The 24,138-nt window shown below is 37.3% G+C and overlaps 1 non-coding gene across 1 annotated transcript; it reads left to right on the top strand.

Annotated features, from left to right (window-relative positions):
- Window positions 1-23,539: 23,539 nt before the first annotated feature.
- On the top strand, window positions 23,540-23,646 carry LOC113938770. Its single transcript, XR_003524977.1, has one exon. It is a non-coding gene; the product is annotated as a U6 spliceosomal RNA (small nuclear RNA).
- The last annotated feature ends 492 nt before the right edge of the window (window positions 23,647-24,138 follow it).

Raw genomic sequence — 24,138 nt, 5'->3', positions numbered from 1 at the left:
ACATTTAACACAGGAAGAAACAAATACGTAAAACCTGGTATGCTGACTGGTTATGAATTGAAAATATTAATAAATAAAAAATAGGGACTTAATCTAATATTAATAAATACAAAAAGGGACTTAATCTAATTTATGAGACCAGCATACTGGACTAGCATATGGCAACAGAATGAGATTTCGTTCAGGAATCATTGCTTATCATTATCTCTGTATAATCACGTTCTCTGTATCTCAAACCACACTCTGTAATGGAAAGTACCACCCAGAGCTAATAGACCTGCTCTTTGCTACTAAGGATCCAGGGAAGTTCAGCACTAAAAATCAAATGGGGGGGCGCCTGGGTGGCTCAGTCATTAGGCGTCTGCCTTCGGCTCAGGTCATGATCCCCGCATCGGGCTCCATGCTCTGTGGGAGGCCTGCTTCTCCCTCTCCCACTCTCCCTACTTGTATTCCCTCTCTCGCTCTCTGTCAAATAAATAAATAAAATCTTAAAAAAAATCAAATAGGGAACATTTTCTTTTTGCTATTTAAAAAAAAATGGTGCCAATTCTACCTCTTCCTAAGAGCTACTCAGCTGCGGATAAAGACCATTTCAGACAAGGGGAATAATAATTACCACTTCTGATCTTTTGACAGCTCAGCCTGCAGCTAAAATGACTGGCAGAACTCACGTTTTGGCTGCAACGGAGGAGGTTCTCATACCAGTCTATACTCAAACTGTGCTGCATGACAACCCAAGATCTTGAAGCAACCTGGAAAATATATTCAATAAAGCAGTTGTGATATGAAACACCCAGAAGCTTCAAAATGCTATGAAATTAAGATAGTTTTTCCCTGTCCTCCCATCTCAGGATCATTTTGAAGACTTGCTCTAACTACTGGTTTCTAGGTTCCACCTGGTTTGTACTAAATCAGGCATTCTAAAGGTGAAGACCAGGAACTGAAATTAATCTGCTTCATTTGTAAAAATTTGGGAATCACACATCTGAGTTGGAGGATGTCCCATGGAAAGATATAAAACACAGAGAAAATAATTGGAAAATTCATATGGTGTTGGTGACTAAGAATGTCAAAAATCATGTGCCAATAGCAAGCAGTTAACATTTCTTGAGTATCTACTATATGCACAACACTTTTTGTATAGAAATGACCCCCTAATTGCAGTGCACATAAACCAAATCGGAAAGGGCTCCCTAGGAGACTCATGCTTATGAAAAAGAAACACTGTCAGACTGAAGGAACATAATAGATGGTTTCCACACATAAATATGGTTAATAACTACATCAGAGCATTGGAGCCTATGAGGATGAAAAGAAAGTCTAGCAATAATTCAGGATTCCACACAAGCTGTCTTCTGTCACAGCCAGAGCTCACCTGCCAGGCCCTATCTCTGTCACTTCAATATCTTACTTTTTATATCTATTCTGGAATCAATTTCTACAAGTGGCATCTATTGCCTGCTGGGATTTTGTGGTTGATTCATAAAGAGTATAAGGGGAATTGTATTGTAAAACTTACAGGGTTTATAAGCTACTTTTGAAAAGTAAGAATTCCAAACTATTTCAAACTATCCAGGAATAAATTTCCCTCATGATACACGAAGAACCAGGAGATGGAAACAAGTGAACATCTCATTACATTTCAGCAAATCTCCATTAGGTAAAAGCTTTCTGGACAATGCAACTGTTATAAGACCCTGTGCACATGAACTTGTCCTTGAGTTTAGGATCTGAAAGTGAGGTTATCGATATACTCCAGTAAGACTATTTATAAAAATCAGAGAATATATTCACCTTCAAGTTTCAAATACAAACTGTATACAAACATTTTTGTTCTTCAAAAAGGAATCAAGAGAAAAAGAAAAGCAGCAACAACTTGGAAAATATAAAAGATTTTATAATAAAAAATGAGAGAAATTGTATAGGATAAGCATGCTAGATTTATACTGAGGATAAATAAGGAAAAAGATAAGTGCAAGGTATAGTGAGAGGTCTTTACTCTGCAGAGTTATCTTGACATGTGATAGACTAGGGGCCTATAAAATGAAAAATAAGAAAAAAATAAGGCCAAATCCGGTGTGACACCTATTTTTATAAATAAAGGTTTATTAAAACAAAGAAGAAGATAGCAGGAAGGGAAGAATGAAGGGGGGAGAAGTCGGAGGGGGAGATGAACATTGAGAGACTATGGACTCAATTTGAGAAACAAATTGAGGGTTCTAGAGGGGAGGGCGGTGGGGAGATGGGTTAGCTTGGTGATGGGTATTAAAGAGGGCACGTACTGCATGGAGCACTGGGTGTTACACGCAAACAATGAATCATGGAACACTACATCAAAAACTAATGATGTAATGTATGGTGATTAACATAACAAAAAAAACATAGCCTCAGTCATTCATTTACTTATTGGCTATGGCTTCCTGTATAATACAGTGGCAGAGCTGAGTAGTTTTGACACAGACCATATGAACCACAAAGTCTAAAATGTTTCCTATCTAGTTCTTCATAAAAAATGGTTGCTGATTCCTCCCCTATGCCACTGGATACAGAGAAATGTTAGTAAAGTAGCAGATCCTTGAGATTTCCTGGCTTTTATAGGTCACTTTTTGTCATACACATGTCTTACAAAGGCATCTAAGGTGTTTATTACTAGCCCTTTCTTGCCAGATCTAATCAGCCTATCACCAATATAGTGGTGAGAGTAATGTCTTTCTGGATGGTAACAAAGATCCTTTTGAAATTGACTATCACAGAGAGTGGGAGAAGTGGCACAGTTCTGAAGTAAAACAATGAGGATAATCTGCTGTTTCTGCCAGTTAAAAGCAGACTGTTTCGGGTAGGTTTTTAGCTAATTGGAAGAGAGGGGGAAAGTGCATTTGCCAGATGAAAAAAGCAGCTTTGATTGGTGACCTTTTTAAATTAAGTCTAAACTAGACTAGAATAAGTCTATACTAGACAAATGGTCATATTCCTAATGAAGACGTTTGAGGAATCACCACCATCTGCATCATTTTTGATGAAAATTCTTCCTGGGATATAAATAGTTCTGATGTAAAAAGAGATTATTGTGATGGGTTACTTCCAGGGGATGATATCAACAAAATAGTGAAAAAGAAAGCCCCAGACCCTCCTTCCGCCCACAGAAACACAGACTTAACAATGCATGGACTAATTCCCTTTGTGAGTAATCCAGAACACATGTTAAGAAGCTCCTATACCCCAGGTGAGCATGAAACCAGAGATATCAAAGCATGGTGATCTGCAAAAAATTTCCCAGTACCTGGTTCCTCTCTGGGAAAGGAAAGAGAAGACAAAAATATGTACCCAATATTTTGACCTGTGTGGGGACTGGAGGGTGCTGTCCAAGGGATTGGCTTCTGTAGTGCCTGAATCTAAGCACTGACAGGAAAGGGTGCCAAGTTGGGGGTGACTGAAAATAAAGTTGATGGTTTGGACTAGCACTCATTCACTAACCATAGTCTCCCTCCAGCCCCTTGCTCAGTGTGGAATGAAAAGAAGAAAATCCCGGCTTCTCCCGGAGGAAGGAAGGAGTTGGAACATGAGTCCAACATTCTGCCTTTTCAGAGGGCTTGCCTAGGGACTGGTTTCTGTCATAAATGTCTTAGAGCACGAAGGGGACCCTATAGGCCTTAGATGACTGGGGGCCACTGAGAACGAAAGAAAGCTGGGCAGATTGGTGCCGCTCAAGTGTTCCTAAATTGACAAACTTGAAAACACTAACAAGGAATGGCCCAAAAAAGTAATTGACAAAGCAATCCTATTTACAATAGCATCAAAAATAATAAAATACTTAGAAGTAAACTTAATGAAGGGGATGAAAGACTCGTACACTGAAAACTACAAAATGTTGCTGAAAGATAGTAAAGAAGACACAGATAAATGGAAATACATCCTGTGTCTGCGGATGACACAGAAGACATAATATTGTTAAAAATGTCCATCGTACTCAAACTGACTCACAGGTTCAGTATAAAGTCTATTAAATCCCATTGGCATTTTTGTAGAAATAGAAAAAAGGATCCTAGAATTCAAATAGAAACACAAATGACCTTGAATAGCCAAAACAATCTCGGGAAAAACAACAACAACAACAACAAAGCTGTAAGTCTCCTACTCTTGACTGAGAAACATATTATGAAGTTACAGTAATCAAAACAGTTATGGTACTGGTCTAAAATGGACACATAAGCCAATGGAAAAATAATAGAGATCCCAGAAACAAACCCACTTATATATTGTCAAACGAATTTGACAGGGCAGCGCAATGGGGAAAGAATAGTCTCTTCCATAAATGGTGCTGGAAACATTGAGTGTCTATATGCAGAAGAAAAAAATTAGGGCCTAATCTTACAACATACACAAAAATCAACTCAGTATAGATTAAAGAGTTAGCATAACACCTGAAACTATAAAACTCCTACAGGAAAACATAGAAGAAAAGCTTCATCACATTGGTTTGGCAAGATTTCCTAGATAGGACACCAAAAGCATAGGCAATGGCAGCAAAAATAGACAAGTGGGGCCACATCAAGCTAAACAGCTTTTGCATAGCAAAGGAAGTAACAGAGTGAATGGCAGCCCATGGAATGGGGGAAAATATCTGATAATGGGTTAATATCTGAAATATTTAAGGAACTCCCAACTCAATAACAAAGTAACAAATTTCTTGATTTAAAAATGGGTGAAGAAGAAATAAACTGAGGGTTCTAGAGGGGAGGAGAGCAGGGGTATGGGTTAGGCTGGTGATGGGTATTAAAGAGGGCATGTTCTGCATGGAGCACTGGGTGTTATACGCAGACAATGAATCATGGAACACTACATCAAAAACTAATGATGTAATGCATGGTAATTAACATAACAAATTAATAATAAAATTAAAAACTAAAAAAAAATGGGTGAAGGACTGGAATAGACATTTCCTTAAAGAAAACAAATACATGAAAACCAAAAGGTATATGAAAAGATGATATCACAAATCATCAGGGAAGTGCAGATCAAAACTACAAAGAGACACTATCTCAATGAGACACTATAAAAAAAAAAACAGAAAATAACAAATGTTGGCAAGGATGTGGAGAAATCGGAACTCTTAAGTACTGTTGGTAGGAATTTAAAATGGTGGAGCCACTAAGGAAAGTAGTCTGGAAATTCCTCAAACGAGTTCAGAACAGAACTACCCTATGATCCAGCAATTGCATTTGTTGTCATTCATCCAAACGAACAGAAATCAAGATCTTGAAGAGATATTTGTACTTCCATTTTAACTGCAGCATTCACAGTAGCAAAGATACGGAAACAACCTAAATGTCCATCAAAGAATAAACAGGTAAAGAAAATATATATACATACATAAGTTATTATTCTGTCTCATAAAAGAAAGAATACCTGTCATAAGCTACAACATGGAGAATCTAGGAGGACATTATGCTAGGTGAAGTCAGTCACAGGAGGACATACAATGCATAATTGTACTTATATGAGGTAGCTAAGGAATCAAATTCATAGGAACGGAAAGTAGAATGGTGGTTGCCAGGGACTGGAAGGAGGGGGAAACAGAGTTACTGTTCAATGGATAGAGTCTCAGTCATGAAAATGAATAAGTTCTGGAGATCTGCCTTACAACCATGTGCATATAGTTAGCAATGCCGTACTGTGCACTTACAATTTTGTTGAGGACAGTATTCAGGTTATGTGTTTTTTTACCGTAATTTTTTAAAGTGGATCCCATAATTCCCAGTTCTGCTGATTATCGTCCATGGTTGCCTATGGGGAGCTACGTGGTGTGATAGGAGGGGGAAATCAAGGACTGCAATAAAGAGTATTTTTATTTTTACTCTCTATACAATGATGTTTTCTTAAATTCTTAAAAAGACAACCATCTTTTCATGTATTATTTTGTAATAGATAAATAAAAGAACATGATCTCAGTTTAAAAGAGAGAGAGAGATGTATTACTTCCAGAGAATTTTACCTGCCCTTGGTAACACACTAGCCTTTATTCCTTGGGTGAGCGAGACAACGTGGGGCTCTCCTCACGGATAAGTGTGTTTTGGATGCATGCAGGAATTGAGGAAATGACTATTAGGTGCTTTTGCAGGCTCACTGGGCCTACTGTGTAATGAATTTAGGCCAAAATTTTGCTTATCTCACTTCCATAAGTGTCCTCTCTGTGAGTAGGCCACAGAAATATTTCAGTTTTCCAAGGTTTATCTCAGCTCAGAATTGACATCCATCCTGGAAAAGTCTGTATTTCCTTCTTCCTTGGATACAGGCAATGTGATGAATAATTGCAGATTCCTTAGTGGAAGGGTAGAAAGAACAGTACTGGATATACCTATGGAACAAGATCAGGCCTCCTCTTTGTGCACAACATTCCAGGTCTATGAATTGGCTCAGGTCTTAGACCTGGATGAGTGAGTAGGATTCTCTCTTGCAGAGCAAAACTGTTCTCTTTCCACCAGATATTGACTTTTTGTTTATACAAATCATGTAGGATCACATCTGCTAATTTTCTAAGGTTAAACCAATTGTAATTCCTGGAATGAGCTCAACTTGGTCATACATTATTAGACTTCTCATATCTCGTTAGTATCTTTAGAGTTATTTTCATCTATGTTCACAAGTGAAATTGGTATGTCATTTTTATGCACAAAATGTTCTTATCAGGTTTGGTACGAAGGTAATGCCAGCTTTATTATGTGAGTCAAGTAGTTTCCTCTTTTTCTCTATGAGAGATTGCACAGATTTCTTTTTTCTTCTGCAAACATTTGCAAAATATTTTGCAAAATTCTCTGTGGAATTCACCTCTGGCTTAACTTTTCCGTGCACAAATGTGTTTGGATAATTCATTTTTTCTAAGGGCTGTAGGTCTATGAATTTTTCCAGTTTTTGAATTAGTATCAGTGATATTAATTTTTCTAAGAATTTGGCCCATTGAATTTGAGTCTGAAATTCACGGGAATGACATTTTTCATAATATGTTCTTATTACCTCTTCATACGTGCAACATCTGTCATGTCTAAATATTAACTTCTGATATTTGGTCATGCCTTTCTTCTCTGTATTAATCAATTTTGCCAGAGGTTTGTCATTATTAGAAGTCACTTATAGGAAACAACTTTGGACTTCTGTATTTAACATATGTCTCTTCTTTTGTTTTATTACTTCCTTTCTTCTACTTTCTCTGTATCTATTTTGGATGTCTGGACAGTTATTGAGAAATTATAGATATCTCTATTTTTAATTACCCTTATTGCTAACATTTACAAATTTGTATAATACAGATGGTACCCAGAAGAGCAATGCTAAAAGGAAAAAATACTACCAAGCAATCTAAAATATGTGGCTCTTTTTGTGATTGCTAGAAGTCAGCAAGGGAATGCAAGCTGCAGAATGGCAGACCTTTGCCATACAGATGTTTCATTACACTGTTGCTTGAGATACCTTGAAAAGCAGACTTGCAAAATTATAGACCTGAAAGTTGTAGAGCTTATAACTGTAGAATTGATTTGAAAACCTCAGAATATAGGTCTGTTAGCTTCTTTTTGTTGATTTTTTTTTTTTAAGTTCTACCACTGATAGTGCAATGTAGCCTAGTTAGAACAGGTTGCTCTGAAGAGTTAAGAGTTTATAGCAGATAAGACTGTAGCCTCAAGTTTCCCCAAACAGTTCCTACAAAGAGTTTTCAGCCAGACAATGAAAGCAAGCTCAGAGACAAAACTCAGATTAAGATGTGGAGCTTTTAGTCCATTCAAAGTTAAGTTAAAAACAAATTTAAAAAAGCCAGTAAATTAAAGACCAGTGTATTTAAGTATAAAAAAAATACCTTTTGATGAAATTTTTACTTATGGTTACTTGCAGAGAGAATTGACTAGAAGCCTACTAAATTTCTTAAGAAACTGTATTTCCAAAGAAACAAGCCACCTACAAAAGCTTGTCATTTTCCTAACCTTAAAGCCAAACTCTACCTCAAACCAGTGATCATGATGTGGACTAAACTATCAAGCTTCTAAAAAAAAAAATTCTTTCCAATGTTTTCATTATGAAGGATAAGGACAAGGAAAGTCTTACAAAGGACAAAACCAACCTATAGTCACAATATCCAGAAGGCATTATAACGGGCTACTACTTGGGTTAACCAAGGAACTTAATTCAGTGACAAACAGATTTTTCACTCTTGCCCAGTGGGATTTAATGGTTGTGATAGTTCAGTGACTGCTATGAATTTCCCATGCTTTCTTCCAGAAAAGAATTTTAAACGTGTTTATGCTATTCTTATTTCACCGTTTTATATTGGCATAGGGGAGAGAAAAGACAGTTCCTCTATGTTTAAATATCCTAAGCATGATGAACCACTTCAAGAAGAATGGTCTCCCTTGGGATATTCCTTCCCTCTACAAGGGAGACAATTCCAAAGTTGCATCCAGTTCAAAGTCCACGTCTGGGTAAGTAATGTTTGTCTGCTCCATCAGGTCTTGATGTGGCTCCTCATGTTGTAGTTTGATGAGTAGGAAGAGATTTGAACCTTTTCAGAAGAGACAAGTGGTGAACTATGGCAAAGACTGAGAGTTGCCCTTCACATACCCATTCTACCCTTCTTCTATAGAACTTGAGTGAGGCATATGCTTCACAACTATAAAAACAATTTCTAGTTTCCCTTGCATTAATTGTGCCTGTGCCCTGGCCACTGAATTTTAAATCAAGGTAATCACAACTTCTTTTAAAAGAAGCATCATGCCTGCCCCTTTCCCTTTTCCATTACCTTTTCCCTTTGGTTGGCTGAATGTAAATGGCTTAGCTGGAGCTGAAGAGAAGTTATCTAAGATGGGCAGATATGTAATGAGGACCCTAAATAAAGGGTCTTGGTCTTTGATACAGTGAAATCATTTATGATAAGCCCTAGGCCATTTATTTCTGGATTACTATGTAAGAGATAAACTTTTATTCGGGACTTCATTTACAAGAAATACATCTACCCGTAACTAGTATAATACTAATGGAAGTAATTATGATGTCTGTATATGTGGCTAAAAAGTTTTCCATTCTTCCTTGCACACATTCAGAATCTTTTTATTTAAACTTAGAACAGCATTTGAAGCTATTGAATATGAGCCCTGCTCCCTTTTGTGTGAAACAGATACAATGTCAAAAAACAAAAACAAATCCACACAAAACAAACCCAAAAACCGAGGTTACTCCTTAGAGAAACTGATCTGTGATCTGCCCACTGCATTTCTGCATTTCTTTCCCTGGCATTAACAGTTCCCCGATACTGTCTGAGGCTATGTTTCTGTGGTCATTGTAGTTATTGTTTTCTGCCGTATATCCCTGAATTTAGCAAAATCTCTGTGCTCTTCATGGTACTGAATATAATAAATCACATCATACTCAAGCTATCTGGAAATGAAACCACTTGCCTTTAGGATAATAAATTCCCCAGCAAAGCCCTTCCCTCATCTACCACTAAACTTTTTACTTTCCTCAGTCTATGACTAGTTGGAAATAATATTTCTCTGGTGTTGAGACTGCAGAGGATACAGAAATTCAAACTGCATGATGGTTGATAAAAAGGAATTTTACCAGGAAAGTGAGAAAGCGTCTTCATATAATGAACTTTAGATAGCTATAGAAAGATAATGTGGGTATTAGCTGAGAAATGAATACTTAGATTACTACTCTAGACCAGCAGAAGAGAATTCATTTTCTCTTTCTGGATTTTGTATTACATGTAGAATTTCAAAACCCTTGACCTCCAAAGAACTTCCAAATGCATCTTAATACCTGATGATTTTATGTGGCTTATTTTCTACTTCCAAGAACATTTGCTCTCAGGTAGATGAAAAACTGAGTTACAAGACATGTACAAGGTCATATTTTGAGCCACTAGTGGAACTTGAACTGAATTTTTGAACCTTTTCTCTAACCAGTTTGATTTTCGCTGCCTTGTGTATGCCACAAAATTTTCGGTACTGTATGAGGAACTATTTTATATAACTCTCTGATTTTCTTATTTTTCTTATCTTGCTTTCAGTTGGCTGTGTTTTCCTTTGTTCCCCCCACTCCGTCTAACCTTTTGGCATCCCATTTCTTGACCTTAGGTTGTATGTGTGCACTGCACAGCTTATCACATTTAAGGTGCATGCACATGATGAGTTCAAATCACTGAAGCTCACTGAGCATGTCAACGTGAAGTGCTGCAAAAAACGTAAGACATAAAGAGATTATTCCTGCTGCTGGTGAGTCCAGATGTGTCCTCTACACGTGTGTTCTTTGTAGATGTTACCTCATAATTTCAAGGGGCTATTTGTGGGTGGTAAGTGTGTGATAAATTAAGTGTGATTAAAATAAGATATTCAGTTCTATTAAAATCAAATGAAAACTCACTTTATAGCCAATCATCTTGGTGTACAGTGGAGCATATTAAGGCATCAATTCTCTTTTGAGCATGTAGCAACATACCTTCCATTTCCTTGCAATCATACTTTTCCAGCATTTGGCTACTCTTAACAAAAAGCATGATAAAAGGTTTCTTTATTCTTTGCCCACATTAAACCTTCCTTCTCCATACTTTCAAAGAAAACGGAGTTCAATTTTTTTCCAGCTCTTTTCCATCAATGCTTGAGGAAGGATGTATGTTCTCAAAAGCACCAATTAAACCAGAAAGAGAAGAGTTTTCCAATGGCTCAGTGGATCAATCAATGCTGTACACCTCTATGGTATGTTAAAATATTTCTAACTATTATCATCATTATTATTACAGAACTGTCCAAACAAATCAATATGATGAGGGCTCTCTGAAACCAAATTTCTGCTTTATTCATTCTCTATCCTTGCCTCTCCCACAACTATTATTTACAAGATCTATTTCTATGCTCCTTTGATCTATTTGTAAATAATTATTAATTATATAATATTTTGTCACTGATTAGCTAAATGAAACTCATCACTTCCCTGTTCGTGAATCTAGCCTGCTTCCATTTAAATTGCTATCTCATTGTCTTTGTATCCCTTGAGGCTGGAAAACTTTCAAATGTTCTATATTCATTGTAATACATGTATTGTAATACATTATAATAATGTATCTGTACATATGACATTAATAGATGTAATGCATTTATGTAATACATACATAATACATATATAATACATGTAATACATTTGCTTTTATCTCCCCATCTCCCACTCCCCCATCTCCCACTCCCACTATTCTGGTAGGATGCTGATTTTATGAAATTCTTTTCATCCTTGTTTGTTGATGCCTTTTTTCTTCTTTTTTTTATGCTGACACTTCATTAATTGTGAAGAGCTCTAGGTAAATATATGTGAACATCCTGTATGATAGAGATATACAAGATTCAATCCCTTTTGTTTTCTCCTCTTACAGAGATAACTGATAGGTCCTGTAATTCCTTACACCCCTTCCCCGTTAGAACTTGTATACCCTTAGTTCCAGCTTCTGTTGGGACTTCCTTTTTTGGCGGGGGGACTTCCAAATTATTCTTCTCACATCTGATATAGCCCCTACTCTAGTCCATCATCCAAGGCATTAACAGTGATTTCTGGAGTGCCTGGGTAGCTGAGTCGGTTAAATGTCCAACTCTTGGTTCAGGCTCAGGTCATGACCTCAGGGTCATGGGATTGAGCCTCCCAGAGGACTCTGCATTAAGCAGGAAGTCTGCTTGAGATTCTTTCTCTCTCTGGCCCTCTCCCCGCCCCCCACTGTCTCTCTAAAACAAAATAAATAAAATCTTTTTTAAAAAAGTGATTTCTAACGAAGAATGGAATAATCAAAGAGGGCTGCATAGAAGACAGAAGACTGACAGATCTTATGAGACACTAGGGGGTCACCTTTAGGCTTGACTAATGGTCAATCAGAAATGGTCACTGTAGAGATTTTTTTCATGTGGCAAGTATAGATAGCAAGTGCCCATGTAAATGACAAAATTACTTGCATATGAACAATATAAAAATAATGGCAATAAAAAAGATAGTGATTAATATTTATCGAGCACTTACAATATGCTAGGATCTGGGCTAAACTCTTCCAGACATTCTATCATTTAATCTTCAGAGAAATTCAATAAGGCATGAATTACTACTATACATTTTACAGAATGAGAAGGATCCAAGAAGTTTCATGTATACTTAGTTTTACCTAACTGGTAAGGAATAGAACTAGAACAGTTTTTTCTGAGTTTATAACTTCATAATACTCTAAATTGGACAGTTTACTCTCCTTGGGCCATCACTAAGGTGGTAGAATTAAATGATAAATAGAATCCAATATATTCATTACAAAAGAGAATTTTTAAAAAAATTGTATGTTAGAGCACATTTAAGACAAAATTCTATAATTGAGCTCATAGGAAGAAGATTTCCCCAGAAATCAGAGTTCACCTTTGGATAGAACTGGCACTCAGCCAAGCATATTTCCACAATGTTTTGAAGCCTTGATGTATTGAGCTATATACAGCATAAACATTGATAAATCTAATGTGGCATATGCTGGAGATTTCAAGTTTTAAAATTGCATCCTAGATAGTTTAACAGGATTAAAAAAAAACACTGTTCCTTAATATTGCAGAAGTTACCATGGTATATTTCAAGTCACAGTTTTGAAACAGCATCAGCATGCATGATCATACTTCTAATTGAGTCCAGAGCAAATGTGAAAACAGGTGCATACATAAAGATCCACTTTGATAATTGAAATTTATTTTGAATAAATAGTAAACAATATATCTTAAGTTGTCATTACTGAGGTATTCAAATGAAAGGAGATTCATGAATGATTATGCAAATTTCAAAAATACATTCAAAATGCAGTTTAAAAGCAGTGTGCAAAACATGAAAAGATTCTATTTCTTGTTTTCTTCACTGAGTTAGTCTACTTGTATTTCAGAAATCTAATATTTAAAGAGGAAGAAACTGGCAATTTAGTTGTCACTGGCATAGACATAACTATGGGAAATTCCTATAAATATTTTTAGTCAATTAGGGCCGGCCAGGAAGTTTGAAAATTCATGATACAACCAGAACAATTCATAGGGGGAAGACAAAGAAAATGTATTTTCAAACCATGAAACAGCATACAAATTAAAGGGGTAAAACAAAGGAAGATGAGATTCACTCATTAATCATCACTCAATAGTTTTTTTATCAAGAATTTACTGTGCGAGACAGAGCAATGGACAAGGGCCTCTGTCCTCATGGCACTTTCTAGTGAGAGGTACAGAAATGATAAGACTAATAGTCCAATTCATTTCTAAATACAGTTATGATAAATGCTCAAAGGGACATTAGAATGAACTGTGAGCAAACAATGAATCATGGAGCACTACATCAAAAACTAATGATGTAATGTATGGTGATTAACATAATAAAATAAAAAAAAAGAACGAACTGTAAGTGTAATAAGAGACTTGAATTAGTGAGGGACAGAAAGAAGGGGGGGCAGGGCAGGCACACCAAGGATAAATTCATTAATGGAGCAGCATTTGGGGCTAACTAGGTCAATCAACGAGCAAAGCAGACAAAGTCAGATAATTTTGCGATGCGACTGTTCAGCAATGTGAATTTCTCCATCAAAATTTTTCATAGTATAATAAGGTAGTTGTCACAGAGTTGAACGTGATTTATGTTAGGGTGATGTTCAAGAAAGATGCTTTATTTGGAAACAAAACTATGTGATGGTTAAGTTTCCTCTAGAATCACACAGCCATGATTTGACTCTCTGTTCCACTCTGCCTTCCATTCTATGTGAAGTTAGGCAAGTTTCTTCAGCTTTCTGAGTAATAAGTAGCTATAAAATTGGGATAATAACACTGCCTTTATTACAGTCTTGATATGAGGTTTACCTGAGATAATAAACACCCACTATATCCTTGGCACAAAGTAATTATTCAATATATTTTAGCTATTATTATTAGCAGGAAAAAGATTGAAAATAAATGTCAAAGAGGACTTTAAATGCCCTGCATTAGAGTGTGGATGTTCCATAAGTAACAGAAAGTCACTGAGGTTTTCTGAAAAATTACTTAAGCACTCAAAATAAGTAATTAGTGAAAACCTATGGATTACAAAGTGTTTCCAAATGCATTATTTTATTTAATCCTCATCAATCTTGAATGATGTTATTTTGATTGAAATTTTACACATAAAGGAACTAAAACTTAGAGCACTTAAGATGACTTGGCCAAATAGCTAGGATTTAGATTCAGGACTTCAAATCAAGGACAGTATAATTTTTGCCAGGATACAGATGGCAGAAGATTTTGAAAGACACTGTAAAGAGGTTACATAGAAAAACTAAGGGACACGGCTATTTTGGCTATTCTGAACTTGAAGTGGAGAATTTTTATTTTTTAATTTTTAGAATGTTGATGAGAGAAACAAGACATCTGGTGAAGGTTTAAGAAACTGGAAACTTTGACGTTGGTTGCACCTCTGCCACTTTACTTGGTGACAAGTCACAGAGAAATTATTTAACTTCTGCTTTGTCAGGTCCCTCATTTGAGAAAAGGAAAATATTATCCCATTTCTTGGGATTTCCCAAAGGATCAAATGAGATACTCTCCTCCCCCCAAAAGCCACAACAAACAAAACAGAAAACTCAAAAGAAAAACACAAACATATATTGTCATTTTAAAAACAAAAGTCTCCATTCCTACCTTGAACTTAAAGTCTTAGAGGAAAAGTCAAGTCAGAGTCACTGAAGTGGAAAGAGAATCTATCAGATTCTTTTATTATTAAAATAAAAATCTCATATACAGAAAACTAGACAGCTTTTCAATGGCATTTTGCACATGTTAACCTAATAGCGGTGACTCTGGTTGTTTTCCTTTTACTAACACTGCTCCCCCGAAATCTTTGGGTGCTCTCTTCCAGTTTGAACTGTGAACATGGAGACCCGTTGTGTTTTGCTGCGTATGTCATATGTACTGAGGGACATTTTCCCAAGTCTACTTCTCTATCCAGATGTTAATGATTTATTGCCTTTATGGCTTTGCTTTATGTGTTCTATAATCTCCTTTTTTAGAGAAGGGAGAGTAAAAGTCAAAGGTCCTGATGTGTTCTTCTCAGATTCCTTTACTGTTCTCAAAACCCCTTGAGGCAGTTTTATTGTTGTTGTTGTTGTTTAAAAAATTTATTTATTTTATTTTAGAAGAGAGAGGAGGGGAAGAGGGAGAGAATCTTTCAAGCAGACTCCCCACCAAGCAAGGAACCCAATGCCAGGCTCAATCCCAGGACCCATGAGATCATGACATGAGCTGAAACCAAGAATTCGATGCTTAATCGACTGAAATACCCAGGTGCCCACCCCCCCTTTCGTTTTTTGGGGAGGCAAAGGAGTTGGAACTTCCTACTCATCTCCTTCTTTTTTCTATTCTGACCTTATGCTTTCTTCTTCTTCTAATTATGAATTTTAGAATTAGAACTGAATTTTATACCTAAATATATCTGCCAGGAAATTTGGAGATTTCTGAAAATGTCCTTAGATATAATGCCATGCATACTAGAAATTTCCATAGTGTAACTTATTTTTTCTGCTTATATTATCATTTTATGAAAGAATTAGTATTTAAAAAGAAGGAGAATTTAACATAATCTTACAATAAAAATATTGAATGATTTTAGCATTATGAAAAACATACATTGTCTATGTTTTTCTCATTTCACCATCATGGACCGGCATGAGTTCACAAATAAGCACTGTAACTTATTTTTTTGGGAGAGTTTAATATGATAACATATTGTAAGCCTTCATAAAAGCACTGCTTGAAAAAAAAAATGGGACTCTGACCTACAGAACTTTTGCAAAATCTAATATCTGAAATATTTTAACTGCTTCAAAGAATAATTTGCATTAAGAATCCCCCTTTTTTCCTAGATTAGATAATCTGATATTTTCCTACATATGATTTTAAGAAACCAATGTGGAAAATCTTTACATGACAAGAGAATATGTAGAGTGGTGAGGTGACAGACTGAAATATGTTAGGGCTTGGTTTTCTTGGAGTGTTAGAGACAGCATTTTGTTTTATATACTTCAGAGACAATTTGGGCCACAGGATAATGTCTACATCATAGAAAAGCAGTCAGCATATAAAATAATTTTAGTATTCTACAAAGATAGGTTTTTTTTTTCTTAAACAATTTATTGAAAATGATCCCAAAATAAAGGAATTAATTGGAAATACAAGGACCTGGAGATTTACCACCCAGAGAACTTTGTTTTGTTCTGTTTTTCTCTTTGTTTGGGAATGGACTCAATGTAAATGAACAGGGGATCTAAGAAGCAGCAGCACCATCAAGGCAAAGGATGGGTGTGCATGAGGCTGTGCTCCAGGCTGGGAGACAACTAGCCCAAGTGAGAATAGGAATTAGAGGGGTTGTATAGGACAACTTCAGGGAAGAAAGGTGTTCCAGATTAATGTCATGGTTATTTTTTTTATTATGTTCAGTTAGCCACTGTATAGTACATCATTGGTTTTTGATGTAGTGTTCAATGATTCATTAGTTACGTATAACACCCAGTGCTCATCACGACACGTGTCCTCCTTAATACCCATCACCCTGTTACCCCCTCCCCCAGCCCTCCCCTCTGAAACCCTCAGTTTGTTTCTTGGGGTCCACAGTCTCTCATGGTTCATCTCTCTCTCTGACTTCTCCCCCTTCAGATTTCCCTCCCTTCCCCTATGGTCCTCCGTGCTATTGCTTATGTTCCACATATGAGTGAAACCATATGATAACTGTCTTTCTTTACTTGACTTACTACACTTAGCATAATCCTCTCCAGTTCCATCCATGTCGATACAAATGGTGGGTATTCATCCTTTCTGATGGCTGAACAACAGTCCATTGTATATATGTACCACGTCTTCTTTATCCATTCATCTGTTGAAGGACATCTCAGCTCCTTCCACAGTTGTGGACATTGCTGCTATGAACATAGGGGTGCAAGTGCCCCTTCTTTTCACTACGTCTGTATCTTTGGGGTAAATACCTAGTGGTGCAGTTGCTGGGTCATAGGGTAGCTCTATTTTTAACATCTTGAGGAACCTCCATACTGCTTTCCAGAGTGGCTGTACCAGCTTGCATTCCCACCAACAGTGTAAGAGGGTTCCTCTTTCTCCACATCCTCGCCAACATTTGTTGTTTCCTGTCTTGTTAATTTTTGCCATTCTAACAGGTGTAAGGTGGTATCTCATTGTGATTTTGATTTGGATTTCCCTGATGGCTAGTGATGTTGAACATTTTTTCATGTGTCTGTTAGCCATTTGTATGTCTTCTTTGGAGAAGTGTGTATTCATGTCTCCTGCCCATTTCTTGACTGGGTTATTTGTTTTTTGGGTGTTGGGTTTGAGAAGTTCTTTATAGATCTTGGATACCAGCCCATTATCTGTAATGTCATTTGCAAATATCTGCTCCCATTCCGTGGGTTGCCTCTTAGTTTTGTTAACTGTTTCCTTTGTTGTACAGAAGCTTTTTGTTTTGATGAAGTCCCAAAAGTTCATTTTTGCTTTTGTTTCACAAAGATAGTTTTGATTTATAACAATTTTTTTTTTTTTGCCACAGCTGCAATAACAATGCTTAGAAACTTAGACAACTAGAACGAGAATTTGCATTTGGGACTACAATGTCCAATATTCTTATTTTACACAGGAGAATGCTGAGTCCAGAAGAGAGGTGAAATAGTTAACTAAGCTCATACTGCTATTTAGACCCTCCAGCTAGGATCCTGACATACTGATTCTGGTGCAGTATTCCTATGTTAAGTTTCATTTTCAATTCTGTGTACTCCATGTTTTATTCACCTCAAAAGAAAAAGAGCCTGTCTGAGATTGAGTTGTCAGGCATAGGTAAAAACAAAGCAAGAATCTAGCCTACTTTCCAACACATGAGTCAATCTCAAGAAAATTGATATATGCTGTCAAACAATACTATTAAGGAAGAGGTGTTTTGTGGACCAAAGAAATGACCTTCACACAGGTAGAAATAGAAGCAGTGTTGAATGCCCTGTATGATGGAGGAGCAAATGAATTATATATAAAGATAGTTCAAATTGATTATGGCAGCAAGAGACTAGTCAAGGACATTCACAGCCAACTTTACAAAACTATTTCTCCATCCTTCCTCAAGAACATATTCCAAATCCTTGTCCTGGAAGAAAAAGGTATCTGGATAGAGAACTCCTAAACCACTTGTAGGAGAGCAATTCCATTGCTACTAAAACCCACCCAAATTTAAAAACTTAAAAACCACGTAAATCTGCTAAATAGGGTTCATGTGACATTATTGTAAAATCCAGGGAGTGCAGAGGATGAATGCAGGGCTAGATTACAGTTTGCAAATATGAATAATGAATGATTCTTCACATTCACCACCTAAGCAAAGGGGAGAGAGAGCACTGCCAAACTGAGGAAGGCTTCCCAGCAGAATGTAGGAGAGAAACATGCTGGGTGTAATTGCCAGGTTTTATCTCAGGGGCTGAAGGGTACCAGGCAGTCACTGTGAATAAAGAGTGAGATGCTATTTTAGAATTTGCTCTTAGGAAAGAACATAGGCTGTGATGTGGAGGGCTGTCTTCACAAAGAAACAAACAAACAAAAAAATCATAGAATGTGTTAAGTTATATTGATGTGGAAAACCTTAGAATCCACTCCAAAGACGACCTGGAATGACTGCCCTCAAAATTTATATTTTCTTCCACTGTAGACAGACTTCTCATCCTAAAGCAAATGAAAAGCAACCACCATAAGGCTTAGGAAGGAGTGGGGTGTGGTCAAAAGTCACTCTGCTGCCTCACTGTCCTCCCATAAATGTTCTCACTGAAGTGAAATTTCTTAGAGGAGTTTTTCATCCCTCTCATCCAATGGTCATCCATGACCTCTGAAGCCTGTCTTGTGTGTATATCATCACAAGTAAAGTCACTTGGTAAAGAGTGGAGGGAAAAGAAGCAGGTGAAGAGTAAGGACCACCTGTGATGACAGATGAGCAAAGAAATCACCAAGGCAACTGAGGGAAGACACATTTGGAAGTCCTAAAAGAAGCCAAGAATGCAAGGACTTTACTTTTCCCCAAGGAAGTACACAGTTTCTATCTACCACCAAATGTTCAGAGGAGTTTTCACTGTTTGGGAAATGGCAGGAACTCCACTCTAGTAAAACCACCTTTCTGATCATAGTCTCTCCATGAGCAAATAAGACTGGAGGAGCTGAATTTAAAAATGAATTTAAGAAGCTAGCAATCCAGAAATCATCATGTAGATACAGGGAGATGAGTTTTATGAGCTTGAGACAAACATATTAGCTGATCTGGTGAAATACTAAGGTCTTTTCCATAAAAGAAAAGCAGGCTATCCTTTAAGGATTATTTAAGCCACCCAATGGCCATGGGTGGGAGGCTAACATTATTTAGGTTAGGCTATTCATTCTATGAAAATGTATTCAGAAGTCTGACTCTAACCTTAGAAAGTGGTTTTGCATGGCTGGCATACACTTAGGAGACTCAGCAATGACTGTTTTTATTTGGTCAAGAGGGCCCAAATGCAGAGAGGAAGATTAACAATAACTGCCCTCTCTATAAGGTACTCATAATATTTATGCCCTGTTAATTGTTGTTTCATAAGCATTCATTAATAATAATGGCCTCTTTGTCACGCAATGAATCACTTACTCCCTTCAATTAAATATCTTCAAATATTCAGAATATTTCTAAGAATTCTGTAAGATTCTGTTATTATTATTATTATTATCATATTTTATTATTATTTGTAGGCACACCAGATTAATGTTGGGCAGCTAACCAGAGGATTCAGGCAGATTTGGTCTTGTAGAAAATTTACAAGTAAAATTCTCAATGTTACATTTGCAAATGACCAAGTATCTCTTGTGGGAGAGAGAATCCAGATGACAAAGTTTGTCTTAAGGCCAATGGGCGAGGTTAAATTGAGAAACAGAGCACAGCGTGCATTCTCTTATGATATGGATTTAGAGAGAGTGAGCTGAAAAAAAAAAATAGTGAGTAGAAACCAAAGAAAACTACTTTACTATGAGCTTTAGGAAATAATTGTTTAGGTTTCAGAAAGAAAGGAAAATGAATTACATCTTTTCCCCCTCCCCAGAGTGCAAAGCTAGTTGAAAGATTGATACAAGAGTCAGACAGATTTTAAAAAATTAAAATAATAAACCTTTATTACCAACTAGACCTGGAAAGAAAGATCACAGATCTAAGTGTAGCCAAAGGGCCTTACTAAGGCTTTATCCATGAACTGGGAGACTGACCCATTCAGCTCCTGGATCCATGGGACCACAGCATATATCTTTTCAGGGTCGGTCCACTTCTTGCATCTCAGAAACCAGAATTCGGCTTCAGAGATAATGTCAATGGCTGAGCCACACAATCCCACCTCCCTCTTCCAAACTCACTCGTCAGATCATTTACTTCTCTTACCCAAAGGACAGGAAATGCGTTGGGAGCAGGGAGAGCGGAGCTGGGAGTGCTATGCTTTCCTTCCTAAGGAGAAGTGATGAGTTGGGAATATGTGGTTTTCCCAGGAATATAGAGAATATAAGGAGTCAGCAGCCAAGGGGCTAGAAATGAGGGAGATGATGGAGACAATGCTCTTAGCAGACTTTATCCTCACTGCATTTAATATAAATAACCATGCAGGCCTCAGCCAACTGTGGTAGTATTTGTTTTAATCCTCAGACATGGCCCTGTAAGATACAGTGCTCACCCAAGGCCCACAGCATCCTGGAGTGCATGCTTGATGTTAATAAAATTTAAAGTTATGTTTCAGGTATTTTTAATCCTGTATGTAGATAATTACATGCAGCTGGACAAATATTATAATCAATTTTATGGTATATAGATTACTAGGTTAATTAGAGTATCAATTATCCTGAATGTATCCCCATCCTATTTCAACCATTTTGAATCAATGAGAGGTATTTGACTAAATGAATTTTTCTTTGTAAAGATCCATTGCATTCAAGGCATGTCTGGATAACAGACATAGAGAAATGAATTAGACACATTCGCTGATCTGAAAAGTCCTTATCACATAGAATTTACAGACATGTACCTAATTAGGTGCAACACAACAACAATGCATTGATAGTGCCGAAGAAAATAAAAAGGGAGCATGTGCAGATCTGCCTAGACCTTACTGAAGGCTGGAATTGGAGTAAGTGTCCTGAATAATAAGTGAGATGTCACAAGGCTTTGGAATTAAAGAGGAAGTTCTAGGTAGCCATAGGAGCAATTCTGACAATAAGAGGACCCTTTGTGGAATGACAGATAATGCCATTATTGAAGAGTAGAATTCAACATATGGTTGATAAAAGTTAAAGGTCAAGATGTAGGTTGAGGCAAGCTCCTGGAAGTTATTTTGTGTCTCATTTGTGTTGTTGTGATGTTTTCAATGCTTTGGTTTGGTTTTGTTCTCTTCTTTAGCAACGGATACTGCCATCTTTTGCTAGAGAGTAAATAGAGACTAGATATCTTAGAATCACTGATGTTTGCCAGTCTTCGAAGGGGAAATGAATGGGAAATAGTCCCAGTCTTTCTGGGAGAAAAGGATGGTCTCACTCTGAGAAGGGTTTATCACTGGGCTTGGTGGTTGCTCTTCTGTGCTGTGGTGGACAATGGACTCAGTCCTCCCAGTGTTTGTAAGGTTGATTTGCATGCCAGGAGTTAATGTACATGATATACAATTATAGACCTACAGTACTTTCTTGAGGGCCTCTAACTGACCCCATTGTTGGAAAGTAATTGTTCCCTCCATTACTGTTACAAAGGAGCTTGACTCCATCACTGGTGATAGATACCTCAGGAGACAATGAACCTGCCTCCACTACTGAATTTTGGACCAAAATTATAAGGTCAGCCTTACCTACTGGGAGAGTATCTTGCTTTCATATAGTCCAAATCTTTTCTAGAAATAACTTGTTTTCCTCCCCTTTCTACCAAAAAAATTCACCATTCCTAAAGCTCTTCCCAGAGGGATTTCATCAACCAGGGAGACTCTTATCACAGGAGAGAAGTATACACTCAGACAAACTGTGTCACAAACTGTCATACCTCCCATCTAATCTAAGAGCCTATTCATTTTTCCCTAGGAATCATTTACTCTCCCCTAAGAATACTACATCCTCCTACCCTTCCCCTATTAAAATGGTATTTAAGCCTGAATTCTAAGCCACCTCAGGAAGTTACTCAATTTTCCCTGAGTATCTCCCATATATACATACATGAGGTATACATATTAATAGCCTCCTGCTTTTCTCTCGTTCATGTGTCTTTTAGTACAGGAGTCTCCTCTGAGAACTCAGAAGTGTAGAGAGAAAATTGCTTTTCCTCCTCTACATGTTTGTATCAAGCCTCTGTCATTCATTCACCACATTCTGTGTAATGACATTGGCCTGATCCCATGATGTTGTTCTCCATCACTTTACATATGTATAGGAACCCCCAGACCTTAAGAGAAAGGGAAATGGATATCCTTGGAAGAAGGTAAAATGGACTTTGGGTATCTTGCTGTTACCTGTCTGGGGAGAGCAGTCAAGGATTTTGCACTTTTGGGAGAGACAGACTAGGATGGGTTTCTGAACTCCTTTGATCTATAGGACCTCACCCCGGTTTCTTGAAAGTGCTAGAGAAAGAAACAGTCTGCGGTTATAATCAAGGCAGACAGACGTGATCAAATATGCTTTGTAGCACTGCGCGCTGGCAACGGTACAGCGGACGACTGGCAAGGATCCTGCAGCCGCCTGACCAGCAAGGAAGCTGCAGCGAATATTCACGCCCAGACTGATAGACTCAAGGGCAGCACTGGTGGAAAGAAAAGACGATACCAAGACTTCCTCATGGAGGAGGATGTGTATATGTCCAAAACCTCTTAATGTATCTTTCATTTTCAGGGCATGATTTCTCAGGAAACCCTCACTGCAATAGAAGTACCACATGCTGGCTTAGACTCAATGTATCATTTATGTGAAGGAAATGGACTAAGCCATGTCCAACCATTAATGACTTGGTTGGAAGCCTTGCTCTCTGGGGGTTATCAGCTACCGTCCTCCTACTGACTTCATTACTTCTATGTAAAAATGAATCTTCCACCTGTGTGAAGTTGTCCTCCCCCTCCCATTCTCTTCCTGTGTGAACAGTCTGTTTCCCCCTTAAAAGAAATATCAGGTGCTGGTTCTGTGTAGAGTATGTTGCTGCCAAGATAAAGAAGCTGCCTAGAAGCTGCAATAATTGAAGGGGCAGACACAAATTGTGTTAACTGTCCAAATGGTGTTCTTATGAAATGCCCAGGAGTAACTGGTGGTTAGGAAAAGTTAGGGCTGAAGGCAAAAACCAAAAGTGTGGTCTTGAATTTCATGCACTAATTACATATGTAGTTACCTTATCCTTCAGTAACCAATATATTTTGTGGCAAAATGTTTTTCTAGGTAAAGGATACACTTGTAAAACAAACACGTGTAATTATTTATTTAAAAGTATAATGCTTGTGCTCCCTTTGGCAGCACATATGCTAAAATTGGAACAGTACAGAGAAGATTAGCATGGCCCCTGTGCAGGTGTGATACACAAATCCACAAAGCATTCCATATTTAAAAACTAAAATACAATATAAGTATAAAGATGAGGCATTTTGCACCATCCACTGGAGTGAGGGCAGAATGAACAAATGGCTAAGGAATTATAGTTTTAACTTACCCTGTAACCACAATCAGAGCATTTTCGCTGTTTCTGAAGCTGTATGTTTTGGGAAGGAGCACCACTGTAATCCACTACTGTCATAGATACAAAACAACAACAACCACCAAACAGGTAATAGGCCTAACAAAAACTGTAAAATATATTTCATTTTCAAAGGAATGAATAAAGTCCCAATAACCCCAGAAAAACTCCCAAATCAAGTTTCAAGTAGATATTAGGCTGACATTTCCTTGGCAGAGACTTCAATTAGAAACCTTCTGTAGGCGAAAGGTGGGAAGAGATGAGCAGATGAAATTTAACTTATTTCTCCAGCTCATGCTGTGAGCCCCACATTCTCACCTCCACAAACTAGCAAATGAAAGGTACTGAGGATTCAAACATTTTTCT

The sequence above is a fragment of the Zalophus californianus genome, chromosome 8, assembly GCF_009762305.2.
Source record: "Zalophus californianus isolate mZalCal1 chromosome 8, mZalCal1.pri.v2, whole genome shotgun sequence".
NCBI lineage: Eukaryota > Metazoa > Chordata > Mammalia > Carnivora > Otariidae > Zalophus > Zalophus californianus.
This window is presented reverse-complemented; position numbering and strand designations above follow the sequence as displayed.